Source organism: Vipera berus, assembly GCF_964194415.1.
Source record: "Vipera berus genome assembly, chromosome: 3".
NCBI classification, from domain to species: Eukaryota; Metazoa; Chordata; class Lepidosauria; order Squamata; family Viperidae; genus Vipera; species Vipera berus.
Genome location: NC_138204.1, coordinates 42726669 through 42748361, shown reverse-complemented (window position 1 = coordinate 42748361; position 21693 = coordinate 42726669).

The window sequence follows — 21693 nt, the reverse complement described above, 5'->3', positions numbered from 1 at the left end:
CGTGGTGGCACGGCAGCTCCCTTTGGTCCTGGAGGAAACTGAGTATCTAGATCCATACCAATCGGGTTTCAGACCCAGGTACAGCACGGAGACGGCATTGGTCGCACTGGTGGATGATCTCTGGTGGGCCCGAGACAGGGGTTATTCCTCTGTCCTGGTCCTTTTAGATCTCTCAGCGGCTTTTGATACCATCGACCATGGTATCTTGCTGCGACGTCTTGCGGGGTTGGGAGTGGGAGGCACCGTTTTACGGTGGTTCTCCTCCTACCTCTCGGGCCGCTCGCAGACGGTGTTGACAGGAGGGCAGAGGTCAACCCCTAGGCCCCTTAATTGTGGGGTGCCTCAGGGGTCGGTGCTCTCGCCCCTCCTGTTCAACATCTATATGAAGCCGCTGGGTGAGATCATCCGTGGTTTTGGGGTGAGGTATCATCAATATGCCGATGATACCCAGCTCTTTATCTCCACCCCGAACCAAGCCAGTGATGCCCTCGACGTGATGTCCCATTGCCTGGAAGCGGTATGGATTTGGATGGGGAAGAACAGGCTCCAGCTCAACCCGGCCAAGACTGAGTGGCTTTACGTACCGGCATCTCGACTTGTCCAAGAGGTTCCATCTTTGGTTATGGGAGGAGAGGTGTTGCCTCCCGTTGATAGGGCGCGCAATTTAGGCGTCCTCCTGGACTTACGACTCAGTTTTGGAGATCATATTGGAGTCATGGCCAGGGGGACATTTGCCCAGGTTCGCCTGGTGCGCCAGTTGCGCCCCTATCTGGACCGAGATGCCCTACGTACGGTCACTCATGCACTCGTTACCTCTCGGATAGATTACTGCAATGCTCTCTACATGGGGCTGCCCTTGAAGACCACCCGGAGGCTTCAGCTGGTGCAGAATGCAGCCGCATGGGTAGTGATGGGAGCATCCCGATACTCCCATATTACACCCCTCCTGCGTGAGCTGCATTGGCTACCAGTTGTCTTCCGGGCGAGATTTAAGGTGCTGGTACTTACCTTTAAAGCCCTACATGGCTTAGGACCGGGATACTTGCAGGACCGTCTGCTACCGGCGACGACTTCCCATCGCCCAGTGCGCTCACACAGAGAGGGCCTCCTCAGGGTGCCGTTGGCCAGACAATGTCGGCTGGTGACCCCCAGGGGGAGGGCCTTCTCTGTGGGAGCACCAGCCCTTTGGAACCAGCTTCCCCTTGAGCTTCGGATGGCCCCGGACCTCCGGTCCTTTCGCCGCGACTTCAAAACTTTTCTCTTCCATCAGGCTGACCTGGATTGATGATGGGTTTTTAAATATGTTTTAATTTTTAATTGTAGTTAATTTATTTTGGGGCTGTTATTTAATTCGTTTTTAATTTTTGTATTGTTGTTTTTTATTGTTGTAAGCCGCCCTGAGTCCTTTGGGAGATAGGGCGGCATATAAGTCCCAAAAATAAATAAATAAATAAATCTAATCCTGGCCACCATAAATAGCTTCATGCCAAATCTTTCATACTAACAACACCTGGATGACCTTCATGAAGCAATTTCAATACCCTGTCTCTTAATGAGGTAGGAACAATGACCCTGTTCCCCCATAGAATACAACCTTTATGAGCTGAGAGCTCATGTCTCCTTGTGAAGTAGCTCTGTAACTCAGGGCCAGGGCTTTTTTCTAGCCACCCCATGTGGACCCAACATAGCACTGCTTAGAGTTTTGTCTGCTGTTGTTTCTGCGGCTATGTCCCACACATGGAGGGGAAACTCTGGCAAGTCCTGAATGGATAAAATGTGGACCACTGGGGCCGGATCTGGCTCGATTTGAGGCAGTGGAAGCCTGCTTAGGCCATCTGCATGGCCCATATCCTTGCCGGGTTTGTGAATTAGCTTAAAGCTGTAAGCTGATAAAAAAATGGACCATCTTAACATTCTAGGGAATAAGATGTGGGGTGTCTGTCTCTCTGTAGTGAATAATCCCAATAGCGGTTTATGGTCTGTGAAGACCATGAAGTCCCTGCCTTATAAGTAGTCATGGAATTTTTTTACTCCAGCGACTATGGCCAATGCCTCCTTATCAATTTGTGTGTAATTACGCTCAGCGGAGGACAGTGTGCTGGAATAAAAAGCAATTGGGACTTGAGTCCCATCATTCTCCAAGTGACTTAGGACAGCCTTCACCCCTTATGGGGACACATCACTCGCAAGGCATACCGGCATCAATTCCTTAAAGTGAGTGTTCATAGAACTGACGGACAGTAGAGCCTTCAATTCCTGAAAGCTTCTTTTGTGAACACTAGTCCACTTCCATGCAGTATTTTTGTCCAAGAGCTGGTGTAACGGCTCTGCCACTGTGGCCTTGTTAGGAAGGAATGCATGGTAAAAATATAGGAGGCCTAGGAATGCCTGAAGCTCTCCCTTCATTTTGGGGCTGGGTGCCATCTGAATGGCTTTTACTTTTGACTCAGCAGGGTGGATGCCGTCGGCATCGATACAGAAACCCAAGAACTCAGTTGAAGGGACTCCAATACTACATTTATTCTTCTTAAGCTTAAGGCCTGCTTCACGCAGCCTTTGGAGGACGGCTCTAAGCCTCCTTGCCAGCTCCTTAGTGGACTCACCGGTGATGAGCACATCATCAAAATAAGGGCAAACCCCTGGAATGCCCTTGAGCGTTCGCTCCATAATGCCTTGAAAAATGCCAGGGGCTACGCTGACCCCAAATTGCAGGCGTTTTATTTTAAACGCCCCCCCTGTGGGTTACAATTGTCTGTGCCATGGCTGTGGCCTCGTCAACTTCGGTTTAATAGGGTGGCGAGCTCCCGTGCGGCAAATGCTTCTGTGGCTGGAGCAAAACCCTATGCTATACTGCCTTGGGGCCCCGGTACCTCTCCTAATCGGAATGTCTGACTGGCGATTCGATTGCCGGTCCCTCTGGTAACCTCTGCAGATGGACGCAATGTGGCCGGTCTTCCTGCAGGCCCGGCACATGGCTTTCCGGAACCTACAGTCCATGCGTTGGTGGTGGCTGCCACATCCTGGGCACCTAAGGAAGGGATCTGCCTTGTAAGTCACCCCTTGTTGCTTGCTGTGACGCTGTTGGTCATTGTGTCTTTGTAGCTTGTTGACTTCTGTGTTGTCTTCTGGGTCTTCCTCATGTTTGGTGTCCTCATGGTGGATGGTTTCCTCGTGCTGTGCTGTTTTGGTGGGCCACATGGTTCATATGTCCCCGGCGACGGCTTCGTCTGCCATGATCTCTTTCAGTGTGTCTGGGAACAATAGAGTCTTTTGGCAAAGAGTTTTTGCTGTAACTCTCGATTCCAGAGACCGCAGACAAGCTGGTCTCGAGGCCTCTCCTCTATGTTGGAGAACTGGCACAGGTGTGCGACCTGCTTCAAGGCCGCGATGAATTCAGACACAGTTTCACCTTGTTGCTGAACCCTCTGCTCGAATGTGTGGCACCAAGCGATTACCGACAGCTTGGGCTGCAAATGGTCGCTGAGCCATTTCTTCAAGTCCGTGAATGTTACAGACTCCAATGGCATTGGCGCGAACAAGTTCTCCACAATGTCGAATGTGGCTGGGCTGCACACACACACACAGGAGCATAGCGGCCTTCAGGCTGTCCTTGGCAACTTGATTCATGCATAGATAGTTCTCAACCCTGGATAGATACGAAGACCATCTTTCTGGGTGAGCTATATCAAATTCTTCCAGCTTTCTGACCTTTGCCATTTCTGCTGGTCTTCATGGCTGGGGCTTGTCGTCTTCTTATCCTGCTCCTCTGTATGCCCAGGGACTGGTCCTCTGGATGTGTGGTCTCTAGTGTGGCTGTGCTAGCCTGACCATAGGGGGAGGAATTGCTTTTCCCACCAGGCACGTTCGGCCTCTCCCCTAGTGACTCTCAGCTCTGTTGGAGAAGAAGGATCCCACCTTTGTCACCAGTGTTATATACTGGGCTTGTTGCTTGATTGACGAGACGAGGCGAGTGAGTTCAGCAAGAATCATTCTATTTGCTCGCAGGAACTGAACTGAGAAACAGGGCTGCGAATGCAGCAATTTATACTCTGGCCTCTAGGTGGCGGCCAATAGGTTTAAAGCAACCTATTTCTTCCCAAGAAGCAGCCAATGGCGGCACTGGAGACGGGTTGTCTGAGAAGCTGGGAGCCGTTAGTCAGCTTCCCTGCTTAAGCAACCTTCCAGCAATTAACCCCACATGATATTCTTAAGTAAGCAAAGTCCAATACTTTACAATTCCCACAGCAGAGTTATTATTATTATGACCAACTGAACTCTCATTCCAATTCCCTCTCCCAGCACATTCTAATTCTAAAAGCATAGAGAAAATGGCTGCATTTTCATCTGTTGTCAAAGCAAGAACATCCGATGTTAGCAGCGTTGACATTGGAAAAACTTTGCAGACTGCATGTTATCTAAAAGAAAAGTGGTTTCTCATGGTTGCATTACATCATGCTCTCTCTCTCTCTGAATAATGGGGGCATAGCAAACATTGATATGTAATCTAAATTTTCCTTATATATTATATGATTATTGCATGAGCTAAAGAACATGTTGTTGGAAGTCTGTTTTTAAAATTGATTGCAGGGAATTAAATTTTTACTAGGATAAATGTAATAAGTAATTAGAAGTAGAATCTTCATTTTTAGGAGTGTCCTGTACAAGCAAAGTTAAAAGCTGATAGGGAAGTCAGCACACCAGCAGGATTAAATGTTCAAAACAGAGCACTATCCAATGAGATAGTGACAAAATCAGTAAGGACTATTTTGGGATCAGGAATCAAGTTTTTGTTTGTTTGTTAACTTCATCAATGGCTAAATTCTACCATGGATCATTTAAGTAAACTACAGCATATAATTAACTAAATGCTGCAAACAGAGATCCTCTGAGAGATCATTTCCTTCACACAACTCTCTTGCTAATGATGTCCTCTGTGTATCCCAAGTGGTGAATCAGTCTAGGGTTTCCCATGTAGGTATATAAGTAATCAGATTCTATAAATAAGCCATTTTAATTTGGGTTGGAGAATACATCCATTAAACCTCAGGAGGCTACTACAAAAAGCTAAGTTTATGATTAGGAGAATAAGATACTTCTCCTCTGAATCTTTCTGTCCAAAGAAGAAAACAAGCTCTGGAGATCTGTTCAGTGAAGAATATTTTAGAATACATTGAGCTGCTGTCATTAGTTTTGGTAAATTTAAATTCTGAACTCATGATCCATCTGTACAAGTTAATTCAAAGAGATATTTATGAGAATGAAATACATTAGGTTTCTGTATTTATTATTATCAATTTAAAATAATTGTCTGTGATTAAATCCAGTTATAGCATATCCTCCAGCAGAGCATTAGTAAAATTTTCAATGATTGGAGGCCAGAAATAATGTAGTGGTTGTAAGTTTGATAATTAAAAATGACTCAATCATTAGCTTATCAGGAAAGCCAAACAGGAAGAAATTAAGGAAATTTTCTAATATGATACAGCTTAGAAAGATCAAGAAAAGGCTAAATAAAAGCTGAGTCTCATGTTGATGAGCTGAGATACCCAAGGGACAAATTCTTGAAGAGCAGCTGTGTAGAATCAGATGTAGCAAGAATAACAAGAGTCTTATAGCAACTTAAAAAGTAATAAGATTTTTGTGGCATAAGCTTTCACAGATTATCTCCTACATTTTTAAATTACAATAGCTCATGTCATAATAAAATGGTTACATTTGAATGTGCTGAATATGGCATATTCTGATTGTTCTGCCAAATATTAAGAAAATTTCTAGTGATACAAGTACCATGATGTTGGGTGAATTTAATTATGCAAGCCATCAAAATACTGCCAAGTTTTTGTCTCTTTAAAGATTGGGAAGCAATGAATACTACTTGATGACCTAAGGCATGAAAAGGCATGCTTATCAGGTCGTGACCCTATCTTGATGACCCAAGACAGTTACTAGCCTGATGGTGAATCCCTGCATGGAATTTCAAACCTGTGTATTTACTAGGTTTATATGGCTGCTCATCTTACACAAGTGATCCAATAAAAACATCAATACAATAGCATGCTACAGTAAATACAACACAAAAGAAAAATGGTCACCAAGGATAACAAATCAAGAATAAATACATTCAACTCACAGGTCTTGATCCCTTGTCTGGCCGAAAAGCCAGGGCTTAAGGGCTTTGCAAAAGGCTAACAGGATAGGGGCTAAGCTAATCTTAGGAGGAATGGTATTCCTGAGGACAGGCATTGCTATAGAAAAGGCATGCTTATCAGGTTGTGCCAGATGACAACCAATAAGACCTAGGCCATTATTCTACTGCCAGATCTGCCAGGCAGAGAGAATTGAAGACAGGTAGTCCTTCATCTAATCCAGCCCCATGCCTTGAAGAACTTTATAGATGATACCCACCATGTTGAATTCTATCTGAAAGCTTATTGGGAACCAGTTCAGCTCATAAATAGCTTGTGTCAGTATATTCTGGGCCAGTTGCAGATTTCAGATATTCTTGGACAGTCCCATGTAGAATATCTCACAGTAGTCCACTGAAGTCACCAAAGTATGTATAGTGCTGCATGCTTCCGGAAATGGCACCATTGATAAACGATTTGGAGTTGCATAAAAATCTCTTTCGCAAAATCTGCCATTTGTTCTACAAACAGGTAAGTTCAAGAGGAACCCCAAACTGTTCAACTTTATCTGGAATTAAAGAGGTAAAATAAATGAATTCAGTCTCCAGACACCAAGTTATAGCATAACTTGTCCAGCCCAGAGCAGATGATAATACCTCCCTCCATGTATGCACTGTGAATAATCAATTAACTTTGCCTAAAGGCTTCATGTACTGTATATGTTAAAGAGCAATGGGGAAGAGCACTGAGTCCTGAGGATCTATACAAAACAAAGAACATAGGCTTGACCTCTTCCCCACATTAGCATTAACTGGAACTGATTCCAGAGGAAAAAAGAGAACCCACATAAGACTGGGCCATCTGTGTTGATAGTATCAAAAGTTACTGAGAAATGAGAGCCAGGGTGAATTACTGCTCCCAGCCTTCTCTTATCAAAGCTCATTTACAAGCACAATCAATGTTGTTTCAATCTCATTACCAAGCCTGAAACCTGTCTGAAAAGATTCCAGATAATCTACTTCCTTGGTAGGCCTAGTTCTCTGATGCTTCAATGACTGGGAATTTATTTTTAAAGTTAAGTTGAACAATTTCATGAAGGAAAAGAGCCTCGGTGGCCTTTACAAAGGTTTTTCTACATTTATAATAATTTATTTATTTATTTATTTATTTATTTATTTATTTATTTATTTATTTATTTATTTATTTATTTCAATTTATATACCACCCTTTTCCCGAGGGACTCAGGGCGGTTTACAGGGCAAATTAAAACAGTACAATATATACAGGTTAAAATTAAATTAAATTAAATAGCCCCAAAATAATTAAAAATTAAAACCTTAACCGAAAACCCTCAGTCCAGGCCGGCAAGCTCAAATAGCCAAGTTTTTAGGTCCCGGTGAAACGAGCGAAGGTTGGGGGCCATCCGGAGTTCCACAGGCAGCTGATTCCAAAGGGCAGGCGTGCCCACCGAGAATGCTTTCCCCCTGGGGGCTGCCAGCTGGCACTCCCTGACTGGTGGCACCCTGAGGGGACCCTCCCTGTGGGAGCACACAGGATGATGGGAAGTTGATGCTGGCAGCAGGTGCTCCCAAAGATAGTCTGGACCCATGCCATTTAGGGCTCTATAGGTCATCACCAGCACCTTGAATCTCACCCGGAAGGCAACTGGAAGCCAATGCAGCTCGCGGAGAAGAGGCACTACATGGAGTATCAGGAAACCCCCATCACAACTCGCGCAACCGCATTCTGCACCAGCTGAAGCCTCCAAGTGGTCCTCAAGGGCAGCCCCATGTAGAGAGCATTGCAGTAGTCTATCCGGGAGGTCACAAGCGCATGAGTGACTGTACGTGGGGTGTCTCAGTCCAGATAGGGCTGCAACTGGCGCACCAGGTGAACCTGGGCAAAGCCCCCCTGGCCACGGCTCCTATATGATCTTCCAAACTGAGCCGTGAGTCCAGGAGGATGCCCAAGTTGCGGGCCCTATCTATGGGGGGGTAACACCTCACCCCCCATAATTAATGATGGAATAGACTGGTTAATCCGAGATGCCGGTATGCACAGCCACTCAGTCATGGCGGGATTAAGTCGAAGCCTGTTTCTCCCCATCCAGACCCGGACTGCCTCCAGGCAATGGGACATCACGTCGAGGGCATCACTGGGTTGGTTCAGGGTGGAGAGAAAAAGCTGGGTATCATCAGCGTACTGATGATACCCTACCCCAAAACCACAAATGATTTCACCCAGCAGCTTCATATAGATGTTGAACAAGAGGGGAGAGAGGACCGACCCCTGAGGAACTCCACAAACGAGAGGCCTCGGGGCCGACCTCTGCCCTTCTGCCAACACCGACTGTGAGCAGCCCAGGAGGTAGGAGGAGAACCACTGTAGAACAGTGGCCCCCACTCCCAACCCCCTGAGACGCTGCAGCAAGATACCATGGCCGATGGTATCGAAAGCTGCTGAGAGGTCTAATAGGACTAGGACAGAGGAACAGCCCCTATCCTGAGCCCGCCAGAGATCTTTCACCATAATAATAATAATAATAATAATAATAATAATAATAATAATAATAATAATAATAATAATAATAATAATAATAATAATAAGTTGGAAGGGACTTTGGAGGTCATCTAGTCCAACCCCCTGCTCAGGCAGGAAACCCTATACCATTTCAGACAAGTGGCTGGCCAATCTCTTCTTAAAAACTTCCAGTGTTGGAGCATTCACCACTTCTGGAGGCAGGTTGTTCCACTGGTTAGTTGTTCTAACTGTATCCTATTAAAAATTTAAAGTGAATGACCTTTGAATTAAATTGCAACTTGGACTCAAATATTGAGTCAAATAAAAGCAATAATTCTAAAAAGATCTTGCCTAATTTGCACACCCCCTGCTAAAATTTTCCAGAGAGATCTGATTGGCTTTATTCCTCATATAATCATGAAGGACAGAATAATAAAGAGAATACTCATCAAGCATTTTGAGGAAATTTTTTTCAAGGGAATTCATTGCTGTTGTTATTAATTTCTGCAGTTTCTTCTGCACCAAAATGTGATTTTAAAAAGGAAGCTGACAAGATTTGGGAGCAGAGATTCTTTCAAGTAATCTCTGAATTTGATTCTTTGAAATTCCAGAAAATTTGCACACACTTTGATTGGATTTTAAAAAAATGAATCAAGAGTGATATAAAGTAATATGATGATGTAAAGATTGAATTTGAAGATACATTTTAAAAGAAAAAAAATAAGCAGATAAACCTCTGGTTTGCATTGTGGCGGATTTTGGACGCAGGAAGGTAGGGCTCTGCCTTCTGTGCCTGATTTTGCCCTGCCTTGAAGAGGCGATGAAGAGGAAGGGTGCCTTGTTGATCATGGAAAGATGGCGGTCTTTCTGTTCGATCCAAGGAAAGCCCTCTAAACTGTCAGGAGAAAGACCAGCTTTATTCTTGTGGCCAGCCATTAGCTGCTGACAACCAAAGAGGAAAAAAGCACTACTTAATACATCATAAATAGCATGTCTGGAACTGGGTGAGAATATTGATCCTTTATTTACTATTTTACAACTGAATTTCTTGAGAAAGGCTCCCAAGAAGCAAAAAACCTCCTAATGTAAATGGAAGCGGTGTTTTAATTTTATGTGGGGCAGAAACATACAATATTGAAGTGGAAGTAACATAAAGCTACAGTTTTGATAAATTTGAGAACTAAGATAACTGTTAAGATTTTCTCTTTGAAAAAAGAAAAAAAAACCCATTAAGGTGAAATATAAGAAATCAATCCTTCATTTTAAGAGTAGAAAATGGACTTTGAATATCATCTAGTGGTGGAGTTGTGTATAGCATTATAATTTGCTCTGCTTGGTGATTCCTACCCTGGGAGAACAGCTGGCAATAAAGGAAAATATTTTGGCATAGTTATCATCCTGGCCTTCTTAGATTATAAATACCTACTGAGCTTGGACTTTTAACTTCAAGAGCTAGTGGGAGAGAAAGAAAAAATTGACCTTGAACTACACCAGGCTGGGAGAGACCTTTGAGCTGTTTTCAGAGAGGTTGAACATTTTGAACATTTCGAATATTGTGGATTACAACCTTGCCCAATTGACAGTTTTGGGGATATTTAAGACAAGGGATTACTATAAAATATTGCCTTCAGAACTGAATCTATAATTTGGAATATATTGGATTATAAAGGATACATATAAAGACCAGAAAACCAATCTCCAGGAATGATGTCTCAAGAAAAAGAAACACCTTCTAGAAAGAAATATATTCTATGCTACAACTAATCCACCATTGTTGAATGCAAAGAGGATATAAAAAGAAATCATAATGACACTAAAAACAATTTAGACAATATAAACGAACAAGTCTCCAGATTAAATCTACAACTAGAAAGCTCCCAGATAATGGCCACAAAGTATGAACAAATAATCCAGAAATCAGAAGATGAAACAGAGATGGAAGAGATAAAAGAACTGCAAGACTTAGCTATAACAACGAAAATGCAAAAGACCCTCTTAGATCTGCAAAATATATCCAATAATAAAGAAAAAGATTTTTAGAAAGGGAATATAGAGCTGTTAAGGGAAATGTCACAACTTGAGAGACAGGAAACGAAAAGAGAAATGGGGGGGAGAAAGGAACTGGAGTTGTTTAAGGAATATAAATGGGCAGAATTCCCCCCCCCCAAAAAAAAACAAAAAAAAACAACCTTACCCAAATTGTTTTCCTCATGCCAAGCAAATTTCACAAAAATAGAAAGAAAATTCCTGGGCGATCTAATTGTCCTGGCTTGGAAAGCGACTTGGCAAAGAAAGAAAGCGAGAGTCAGATTTAAAAAACAGAAGACTTGACCTTCTAGAAAGGGCACTATATGTTTAAATAATTTTGTAGAATAAGAGTAAAAGAATGGAAGACTTTTAGATATAATTAGACTTTTATAATGAAAGATGTGATTTAGAATTAAGATAGCATTTTTTATTTTTTTTGATATGGGAAATATGAAGATAAGAGGAGGATTGATTTAAATAAAACTTTCAGCTATATAAATGCAGTTAATACTGAGGAAACCATAACTGATAAAGATATTTCAAATACTGATGAGAAATCAAACTTTAACAAGAGTACGAAAAACAGGATATTGATTAATGAATTGACATTATTGACTTATGAATTGATATTATTTGTATGATATTAGTAAAATATGATGAAGATGCTTATGTTTAACTTTGTATACCTTAACAGTACCTAAAATTGTAATGGTGTAATGAAGGGAAAATGGAAAAAAATATGGAGAAGAAAGGAGGATCAGGGAAAAAAATACTGGATTGTGTAGATTTATATTGAAAAAGTTAATGTTAAATATTTGAACCCAGACAACATGTTGTTTACTAAGCACTAAAGACTGTAATTTTTTTAAAAAAAGATAATAAAAACCTTTTATAAAAAAAGAAAAGAAAAAATAAGCATATAATAAGCAATGTGACATTTGGTTCCTAAAACCAAAACCAGAACCAGATATACATACATTATTTTGGTCTCAGATCCTCCTTTTTCCTATTTAAAAACTTAACATTTAAAGATAAAACAAAAAGCCTCTTGTTTATTGCATTGATTAAAATTGTCAGTGGGATGCAACACCATTGAACATCTGAAAATCATCTCTTTTCTTTTCTCTCTGGCAGGGAGCAACTGTAGTTATAGCTGAAGAATATATATATTTTAAACAGGATACAAATCACATCAACTTGTTTGATAAACAGATCTGGATAGTTCAAAACCTTGCACACTTTACGGGCAGTGTATCTTTTTGTATGATCAGAAGCAAAACAAATAGCCCCCCCCATCTGTTTTTCAGTACTTGAAGCTAGATGGCAGTGTCTAACTTCCTTTAGCCTTTTGAGTTTTTAATCTGCTTGACCTGCTGCAAAATGGTTACATTTCTTACTGGTTTCACACATATGTGGAGTAGTAAACCTCTTCTAGCTTGAGTCAAGTCTGCTCAAAAATTGAACATAGCCAGTTTTATCCAGTAAACTTTATTTATATATAAGAACAGTACAAAGTGAGTCCTTGGATTGCAAAATAGGAGTGTTTCATATTTACAATAGGTACACAATAATATATTAGAATAATAACAAAAAAACCTTTCCCCCCCCTTGGAACATTTTTAAATACTTCAGCTTTCTTACATTCCCCTTCCCCTACAACACTTGTAAAAACAACAAAAACAGACATTTTTTTTAAAAAAAATTATAGTACAGAACTCCAGTGTGTCAAGTATAAAGAAGGAGAAAGGAAATGAGAAGATATGTAGGGTATTTGGAAGTAGAGAATCATATAGTGTTCTTGGCAGTTCACTTCTAGAATTGGGGAAATTAATAAGAAACATTTTCACATTCCTTTGAATCATCATATTTCTTAATCTAGTTCCTTATTAGAAAATCCACAAGATTGGGGTCCTGTGGGTTGCAAATTTTTTTCCTGTATTTTTTAAAAAAAGAATAAAATTGCTTATGCTTATTCTAGGTGAAAGCTACTAAGCATATATTCTTGAGGCCTCTGTTTATTTTAAAAATACTTGGTGGGTACAGCCCAGTGGATTCCTCCACTGCAGCTTCATTATGGGCAGATCCTACGTCATGGGCAAAGTGAGTCTAGCAATCATTTTGAAAATGATCAAAACATTATTTTGGAAATTGTACAAATGTTAATATATTTGGCCATTATCTAAGCAAATCTTAATACCAAGTACTGCAATTTCAGCTTGCTCCTTTTTCCCCAAAGGCTAAATCAAATCATATTTGGGAATAAAAATTTACAGGGATCCCCCAATGTTGTATTATTAATGAATAAATGTTTGCTATTCCTTTCTTTCTCCCACAAATATACTTTCAATTTTAGTCAACAACTAGATTTAAAATATTGTTTAAACAGCTAATTTTTGAAATGCTGCTAACGTCTCTAGAGCACAATTATCTTGCAACAAGACAAAATAAAAGGTACAGAAATGTTTTAAGTATCCACACTTCTGGTGGTCTGTTGGAAGAATTGCATTTTTGTGTTTGCCTATCATTGGGCTTCATTGGTGAGGGGGAGAAAATACATAGAAAAAGGCAAAATACAGACAACAAAACAGAAAATTTGGTTAAAAAAATCCCCAAACCAACAACAGCAGACATGTACAAACACTAAGCACTAACAACATCCAAAATAACTGTGTCTCTTTCCAGTTAAGTAAGTTGATTGATGCTGTATAATATATGAAAAACAGCATTCAACATTCAGTCTGCCTGGAGCATTTTATTGTCTAAACAAGGGTTGGAACTCACTGCACTGGCCCTGCCTCCTGTGAGTACTGGTGTTGCTGTCACAATTACCAATAAGAAGTTCTAAAAAGGAATTTTGCTCCAGGTTGTTTTAATGGGAGTAGAAATGGAGTTTCTACTCCCTTTGGGACTCCATTCAAGTAAAAGCACTTTGCTAGGTGAGGATTGAGGGCATGAGGCTATTACACACCACTTTTTAATCTATGTGCAGCCTGAAGGAGGTTTGGTCTATGTTTTGTGACCTCCTAATGTTCATCAACATATTCCAGATACTAACATTCTTGCTATCAAGGACTGAATAACATACCCAGGCCTGGTTGTTCCTGAATTATCCTGTAGGCAAAAGAAGCATCTAATTTATTTTGTGTAGAATGGGTCTTTCAGATGTCCAGTTGTCAAACAGCAGATAAAAAAACAACAACCAGAAATGATTTTTGAGATTCTGGGATATATTTGGACCAACAATTTATCTGGAAATAATGCTCAATGAGTGGGCAAGGGCTGAAACCCACATTTATCAGTGTCACATTTCCAAATGGTACCAAACCTTTCACAGATACAGTTCCTTCCCCGGAAATTAAACATTTTCTCTCCTAAAAGAAAATACACTCTAACATTGTTTTGTGAATCTGATTATCCTATCACAACTGAATTGAACTATGTTTAACAGAGCCTTTTCTCTTTAGAAACATCTTTAAATTTAGCTTAAAATTCTTTTATACACTGTCTACAATGGCAGGTCTTATCTGTATTACACTGGGCATGGATTATTATCTCCATGTGAGGTGACTATCTCACATGGAGAAAAGGTGAGAGGGAGGAAATTTGTTGTGTTAAGTTTTTTGGAGATAATTAGCTAGTTTTGTTGAAATAGCTCTTTTAATTTATCATTCAGTTCCCACTGTTGTATTCACTTATGTGGGTAAAACTAATGTGAACCTATCTGTGAAGATGCAGCTGCTATTTAGAAAATCAGTCTGTCTCCTCTCTTTTAACTAGAAGGTAAATATACAACATCTCTCCTTATTCTTACCAGCCTATGGTTTAAAACACAAATGGGATAATGCAATCTGATAGACTCTAGCTATTATGGAGTTCAAATGGTCTTTCATGTTGTTGGTTATTTATTCTTTTCCTGCTGCTGCTGCTGCTGCTGCTGTCACCACCTTTTCCTCTAGGGCTTGGTCCTTGCTTAGTCTTTTCCTTTTTCCCCAGAGCAGATTCAGGCTATTTTTATTTCATTTTGTCTACTGATCTGAATCCTTTTGACAGGTGGATGTAGATAATACTGTAACCTAAAGAAAGGCCCACTAGGGAAATTATAGCATCTGGTGCTGCTAATGAAAAATGTTCTCATTCCTATGTAATAAGGAGGTTTTCTCAAAGTAGATCTCCAAAGATGTACCTGCACCCCGCAGGTACTGAGAACAAGGAGTTATTTGACCAAATCTCTCTATTACATTTTCCCATGATCATTTTGAATTTAAATTTCTACCTTAACTCTGTTTCTTAAGGGGTATGTTTTTTGTTCTTTCCATAGTGTTGGAAGAAGATAAGGCTTCTTTACCTGCTGCAATATTCAAAGTCACGTCTTCTTATAAGATAAGATTTCAGTTTTAGGGAACTTTTTAATTAGAAAAGAAGGTAAATAAGGCAGATAAACGTGTACATTATTCATGGTGACATTGTAATTTAGGTCAATCAATTATACTGAGATTCAGTACTGATTATATATTCTATAGACTCTTGAGTTCTACTTCTGTTACAAAAGAATCTGATGTCTATCAAGCATAAGAGGATCAGAAAAAATGACATGGCACATAATGGCTATATAATAGAAAGCAAGATGCTTCTGTGTACTAGCTGCAGATCCAGGCTTTTCACTCTTGTTCTACTTATTGGCTTTGTACAACCATGTGATTGGCCGTTTTGGGAACCAAATGCTGATTTAGCTTTTAGCTTGATGTATTAGGGATCTTTTGATGTTCTTAAGGCATACTTAGCTGGGTTTAAATACTAATATTTTCTGAACCAGTGAATACAGTTGTTAATATTCCATCTATTCAGATACTGTATGCTTGTTCAAAAATTGTATAGGTAGCACTGGACTTGCTCTTATGATTAGATATAGCCTTCTCTAAAGTAAACTTTGCTTAGAGACTAACTTTCCAGTGAAAATAGTATCCACCTAAACTGCGCAAATCAAAACCCTGCCTCCTTTATTTACCTGAAAACAAATTCAAAACTATTCATCCCTAAGATATTATGTTGACCAAGGACATGTCCACACTTTTGAATTCAGGGCCCTTGGTGCTCTCAGAGTTTGGTGCTTTTTTCTTGTTTTCACTGACATGCTCTGTCAGTGTGGTCTTAGGGATTCTTTGATTGGGATGTTTACTGCTAGCTTGTTTAGCAGATCCTTGTTTGGGCTTTTGGGCTGATTGCTCCCCATAAGCAATCATCTCCCAGATGAGCAATCAGCACCCAGATGAGAATAGAATAACTCCAAAGTTAACATCAGACCAACAATCAAGTAAACAACCCATCCCCACTGACAGGGCAAGCCACTGGAATATACACGCCACTCCTTACTAGCACTAATGAGATTACCTAGTTTGGGTAATGAAACATCTGAAAGGAAAGAAAGTTCAGAGAGCATCAAGGACCCCCTCATTTCAACCCTGAGTTAAAAAATATTCTCATTTATTGATACACTGAAGAGTTGTTCAGTCTTCACTAAAGGGCTATCAATAGTTTCTACAAGGAAGGAATGGATGTCACCTTCTACTCACCTGTAGTCTACTATAAATCTGCTCGTTTTCCTGCTCTGTGTTGGAAATGATGTTTCCAGGCTGGTGATGATCCAGGTTTCTAGTTTGACTTCTTTTTTTTTAGGCAAATCCCTGCAGTCCATTTGGCTAGTCCACAGAGGACAGACTGCACTCCTCACTTAATTTAATAGCTGTTGCTCCATACCGCTCTAATTCTAACTATTCTTGAGAAACATCACAAAAAGTACAGGCAATATTGCCTAATATGTGCACTGGCCCAGAGGAAAAGTAGTAAGTTTGGTATGTCCTGAGTCTTTTTAGAGACAAATTTTTTCTCCCTTTGTTCAGGGGGAAATGTATTACACAAAACCATTAATTAATCAAAACTGATACCAATTTATTTCTAATTCTTATCACTATACTTATGTCCCTATATTTATCATTTCTATATTTGCTACCTACCTAAGGATTTTTATCTATAATTTTGATGAGTTTCTATTAACTCCTTTTCTTCCTTTTCTTTTACCAGCTTGTGTAAATGACAGGCTCAGTGAGCTCTATCTTTGGATGATCTCCCAACTGTGAACTGGGAGAAATTTCTGTTTGATTTTGCTGGATAGGGTTTTTGGGATTTTCTGCCAAGAATGGGTGTCTCTGTCCTGAGTTGCTGCAGAGACTTTAACATCTCTCAGTCCCTTGCCTGAAAATTTTGTTATGAACTGCCAGCTGGCTGTTGGCACTTCTGAATTTGGCTTAGCTATAGAGCTCTACTGCTCCACTCAGATTTTAGCTCTTACATATTTCCATCCATTGATGATTTTTTTTTAGCTACCTTGTCAGTTGACTGCTGTACTTGGCACCAAGCCAACTTTGTTCTGCTATTTTCTGCTCTCCTCCTCTTTCCTTTTCTGTCACATTTCTTTTCCCCTCTTCCTAACACGGTTCCTGAGAAGACATTCTCTCTCATAGTTGGAGATTCAGATGTCTTCCAGTTAATTTAGCTGTTTCAAAGCTCTGGAGGGAGAGAAAAGAAAAAGAAAAGAGGGGCTTGTGCTAACCATTGTGAACCTCTCCTTTCATAATTAAGGAAATCAAAGCAATAATTTTAAAAATCTGCCAAGTTTTGAACTAGTGACATTATATATATCAGGCAAGTGTTATTACCACCATGCTACTGAGATTCCCGCTTTCAGAAGTTGAAGTAGGCTTTTCTTTTTTTTTTTGCTTGAAGCTGGTTGTGTCTGCATACAGTATATGTACATTTTAATGCTATTTCTTTGTCATATAAATTTAATGTTGTATAGATCTATTGTGTATATCTATCTATATATATATATTCAGAAAATTCCGCACTTAGGAAGACAATTGCTTTCCTGGAATGGTATGTTTGGAGGGCAAAACATCAGCAGAATTGTCCCAAAGGTGCTTTTTCAAAAGGCAACTGGACTTTGTTTTTCCAAACAAAGAAAAAATCCAGCTGCCTTTTGAAAAAGCACCTTTGGGATGTTTTGGGTGCATGACCTGGATGACTGAGAATCTTCATAGACAATCAGCAGAATTGTCCATAGGGAGGCTATATAGTATACAACTGAATCCTTTGCAAGCACTGGGAATGTGTCTCAATATAGATAGATATGCCAGCTATTATAAGCACAGGAAAGGAGCTTAGTTTTAACTCAATCACAGTATTTAGAAGTACTTTAGAGAAATAGCTACTGCTGAAAATATTTTTTTTAAAAAAATGACTTGGAATCCCTACAACTAAAAACAAGGTGTTATAGTGACATTTTTAAAAATTTGTGATGTAAGCAATACCAGTAGCATGGAAGGAGAGGATACTTTGATGAAAAAGATCTAGAATTCATCCTAGATTTTCTGATAGGAAATCAAATGTATTTCATTGTGACAGAGAGCACTTGCTAGTACTTCTTTACTATATTTTTCCTAAATATGGCTAAGATTGCCACCATTCTGAATAAGATAGAGGATTGCTAACTACTTTTAAGATATCATCTATAAGAAAGAGAGAAACTGTTTAATTTCCAGCTTATTTTACATTCCCATTGTTCATTTATTCTGAGTGGATCTACAGCACATTGAGCTGCTTACGCTTTTTGTTCCCTTTTAAATGGAATCTATTATACAAGAATGTATGAAGGTTAAAAAGACCTGTTGATTGGTCTGGCAGGTGAAGTGGCTAGAGAATTTTAGTATTGTGACAAAAATTCAGGAGAGACAGGCAGGTCTGCTAACATGATGGAGCTTTATACAATAAAAATCTTCAAAAGGAAATAAGCATCTGATTAGCACATCACTGCCTCCTTGCTTTGAGCTCTTTGATGGGTATGGATAGCACTCATCAGTGAAAACTAAAATGGAATTATTCAAAAAAGAAGTGTTGGGCACAAAAATTTCAGGAATGTAATCTCTGGCTTTGATGTAAAAACATCTGAACTGTATTAAGTTAGAACTGACACATCAGGGTAAGATAGCAGGATAGGGAATATTACCTAAAACAATCATAGTTCTAAATGCTCAAACCAATGGTGGGATTCAGCTGGTTCACACCACTTCGGCAGAACTGGTAGCTAATTTTTTGTTGCCTGGACCAGAATAGACTTCCGGAAGTGGCATCCACACACAGAACCGGTTGTTCACATATCTGAATCCCACCACTGGCTCAAACTTTATTGTCCCCCCCAAATGCTCTTTAAACTAACCTCACAATATTAGGTAAATGCCTATGGATTTGGCCAGTCTTTACTGACTCTTGAACGTGGCCAAAGGCATTGGGGATAGTGATGATTCAGGCTGAGAAGACTGAGGTCCTGCGGCAGCAGTTTATACTATTTATAGCCATGTAAATTGACCATGAAATGAAAGCCATGCATTTAATTCCAAATTTGCTTTAGGATAGGTTGTATCAAACTAGCATGCAAAAACTATTAGATAAAGTATGATTGCCTAGAAAATCTCATCTTAGGAAGAGATGTTACACATCTGCAAAGGAAAACTATGATTGTAGAATGCAGTAGTTGCTGTGAAAGGACCTATGCAAATATATTTGAATCAACTCATTTGATTCCTGCCAACTCTGTGAGAATTTGTCCAGTCCCTAACCTGTTCATTATTAGTTTATATGGACCAGCAGGTCCAGCATTGATATTATAGTCTAAATCAGAGTATCTGTAGTAACAACTCATTGTTTTTAGATGATAAATCCTGGTGAGTTATCTATTTTTCCACTTCTGGCTAAAGATGTAAGAAACTACCTTCTAGATACAGCCTTAGTTTGGAATATTGACACCTCAGATGTATAGCTCATCTAACACAGCAGTAAAAACTAATACAAATGCATAAAAGAAGCCCAAAGAGAATTCACTGTGAAATGCCTGTAATTGGGAAAGTGGAAAATCCATTGATAAAAAATAAGCTGCTAAATGTACTACCTTTGTCAATTAAATTTAGGACTAAAAGAGACAATTCTTCCTTTGCAATCAAATGCCCTTGCCTGCTAAAGGACATGGAAGTAATGTTTCTGAAAATATGCTCTCCTTCTGAGACATATCCTGCATTTAACTCCTACTCTCTGCTCTTGCCAAGTCAGTGTAAATCAGATTTTTTTTGGCTGCAAATCTTGACTGCTGAGAATGTCAAAGGCTTTGGCTTATTGTACAAGGCCAGTCATTAGTATTTCTTTCAGGCTATTAATAGGACCCAAGGAAACTTATGAAAGTAAATTATCAAGGGGAAAAAAGGGGTTTGACACCATTTTAATGAATTATAATTATAACAGTAAGTTGGTCCTTTCATTTATCCCTTTTTTGGCAGCATTCAGGATAATGATTAGAAGAATGAGAGGTTCTCACAAAATATGCAATTCAGTTAAAGTATGTGATATCAAACTCACAGCCTTTGCTTGGTAAGGGAGGGGAATCTAGTGGTGATTTTTTAAAAGAGACAGCTACATATCACTGGGAAAAATGGGTTTACTTTATCAGGAGCAATTTCCTCCTTTCTGATGTGGTGGCTAAGCAGAGCACACTAGTAGATGAAGCCCCTTATAAAAGAATTCCACACAATTAATTAGAAGCTGAACTATGTTAGTAAAGCAATGTATTCAATTATTTTCAGGCTATTTGTCTTTGAAATAGATTTCCACATGTATCACCTTGCTCTCAGTGTATAGAGCAATAGTATTAGAGACTTCCCATCTACAGATGTCCAGGGAGAAATTTTACAGGATGGGGTCAACTGTTCAGCCTTCCTCATGTTAATTGTTCTGGAATCTCCTTCAAGGGTATCATGAATGAAGAGTGCAATGATAGCTGCCCTTTTCAGGCTAACTCCTGTTTCGGACCAGCATGACAAAGGTCCTGGATAGACATGAAGTGTTGTAGACATGGAACAGTAGGAAAACCTTGAGTTCCCCTGACTCTGGAGATTTCCCTACATTGAATTTCATACAAAAAACTAGCTAATTATTATTTCTGAAAACCTTCACTTCTGAAGACCCTTAGGATTTTAAAAATGACATATACTGATAAGTGATAATGTCCTCTAATTCCATTCAAAACAGCTGTAACCACATTTTTTCTTATACTGAAAATGTGACAAAATTTAGTAGAATCATAATGCAATCAAAGGTGTCTGTCCACAGACACACCGAGAAAAGCCATTTTGTTCTCTTCAAGTCTGACTGCACTCATGGGCCTGCACTCACGGGCCCAATATTCTGCCTTCCATTAGTGCTAATCACCTTGCCCTTCTTCTCACCCCTCTTAAATGTAGCCTGCCCAAACGTCAATATTCATTACAGACAGAAATGTTTACAGCATCCCACCTGCTATTATCACTCTTGAAAGGACTTTGGTTTTTTAATTTTTTTTTTTGTAAAAAGCAATGACAACTCACAGACATCATCAGCCTTCTACTGATCACTTAGAAATGGACTTCTAGGGTCAATTTAAAAACCTAATCTGAACTGAGACACGTGGACACCGACAAGACTACAGTAATTAGCCAGCATGTAGAATGTGCCGTTTCCTTTTGTCCAGAGAGAAGGTGCCCCCATTTCCCTCTCCCAGGAGACATTAAAGTCTTATGCTTGACTTCTGCATGACCTTTCATATGGTGTGAGAAAAATGCAAATGGCATTTGTTCTGACTGCATAAGTGAATTCAAAGCAGGAAAGCAATAAATATGTCAACTCACTAGGTCTACACTGTTCAAGTACTGCTTGCTGTAAACACTTTTTTTAAAAGCAAGAAATCACGTAGTGACTAGGAAAAACAAACAACTCAAAAGCTAACTGATCAATCAACACTCTAAGCAACTAAGAAAGCCAATCAGTTTTTATATGAATTGCACCTATAAAAGTGCATAATGCAACAGTTTCATTTTAAACCATCACAACTTCCTTAGCTTCAAAAGGACCAGACATTCCTTAGGAACACAATTGCAGATACATA